Source organism: Limulus polyphemus, unplaced genomic scaffold (genome assembly GCF_000517525.1).
Source record: "Limulus polyphemus unplaced genomic scaffold, Limulus_polyphemus-2.1.2 Scaffold2922, whole genome shotgun sequence".
Taxonomy (NCBI): domain Eukaryota; kingdom Metazoa; phylum Arthropoda; class Merostomata; order Xiphosura; family Limulidae; genus Limulus; species Limulus polyphemus.
Window position 1 is genome coordinate 141,550 of NW_013668532.1, and position 1,651 is coordinate 143,200.

A 1,651-nucleotide genomic window follows, 5' to 3' on the forward strand; every position below is an offset into this window, starting at 1 on the left:
CGAGGAAGGTTTAGTTTCCTATGGAGACTCACATGAATCACAGACGTTGTTTAATGTGATAGCCTTGGGTCTGTTACAATACGTTTGCATAGCGAATAGTAGAGACATTCAGAAACTATCTGACCGCGTTTAGGACGCGATGAACCAAGACTATTTTACAGACACACACACACATGAGCCTCCCCCCCCCCATCCAGTGGCACAGCGGTATATATGAGGACTTATAACGCTAGAAACCGGGTTTCGATACCCATGGTGGGCAGAGCACAGATAGCCCATTGTGTAGCTTTGTGCTTAATTTCAAACAAACAAACACATACATGACCGAAATGTTCATGAATAGCGATGTAGCGCGTATTCGCTTGCATTGGGTAAACGTACACACATAAACATGTTGTGTGCTTGTGTCTAGAAAGTAGTTTGGTCTCTGTGGAAATTTTTTTCTTCCAGTTGTATCTGGCACCAGGAAAATTCATATTTTGGCAGAACAGGAACTACCTATTCAGTAAAAGAGCAGTAACTCCGGACGGAAACAATCTGAAGAATATGTATACGTACATGATGTGCGGAGTGCATCAGGATTACCTGCTGAACATCCGGGAAGTTGATTGTTATAAACTCCGAACAGGAAAGGGATGTGTAAAAGTCGATGTTTTTGTTCTATACTGGTTTGTGTAGAGGTGAGTCATCCAAAATGATCTATTTACTAATATATCGGTAGTAACAGGAATAGTTGAAAACCCTGTCCACTGTTACGACTTCAGTTTGTAACCTGTTCTGTTGTAGGAGCGTTCCAATCAAAGTTTGGAGGACTTGATGTGGTGAAGAAAACGTTTTAAAGTAACTGTGTGTCGTCAAGGTTATTCAAAGAAGAAGTACAGCTTAGAACAGTTTTGTGTAAATAAATATTTAGTTTTGATATAAAATCGAGAAAACGTGTTCAATGTGAGTGCAAGAAGAGACAAAAAAACAACAAAAAAACGCGACCTTAAGGTGAGTGTATCCGTCATATCATTAGAAAAGCACGTGATAACGAACTTATGTATTGGTGTCATCAGCAAAACACACCTTCCCCCCCCCCCCCACGTTTTGGAAGGCATAGTGATATTACGTGGGTGTATTCTAACGTAAGAAATGATAACCTTTCTGACTGAACCTTAAGATGTACCTTAAGTTCCTAAAGTACTATAGAAAATAGTTAAGATGGCTTAAATTGTCATTTAATCTGACATCTTTGATTGGTGTGTTAAACCAAAACAATTAAAATTGATGTATTGTTAAACCAAAACAGTTAAAAGTTGATGTAATTGTTAAACCTAAACAGTTAAAAGTTGATGTAATTGTTAAACCTAAACAGTTAAAAGTTGATGTAATTGTTAAACCAAAACAGTTAAAAGTTGGTGTAATTGTTAAACCAAAACAATTAAAATGGGATGTAATTGTTAAACCAAAACAATTAAAATTGGATGTAATTGTTAAACCAAAACAGTTAAAAGTTGATGTATTTGTTAAACCTAAACAGTTAAAATGGGATGTAATTGTTAAACCAAACAATTAAAATTGGATGTAATTGTTAAACCAAACAGTTAAAGTTGATGTAATTGTTAAACCTGAACAGTTAAAGTTGATAGTATTAGTTAAACCTAAACAA

The 1,651-nt window shown here is 35.9% G+C and overlaps 1 protein-coding gene across 1 annotated transcript in view; it reads left to right on the plus strand.

The window, feature by feature from the left end:
* Positions 1 to 797: 797 nt before the first annotated feature.
* LOC111087968 overlaps positions 798 to 1,651 on the plus strand; it is a gene marked incomplete at its 3' end in the record, with an annotated part of 16,665 nt that continues 15,811 nt past the window's right edge. The window contains exon 1 of the mRNA XM_022396556.1: positions 798 to 993. The remainder of the gene's footprint in view (positions 994 to 1,651) is intronic.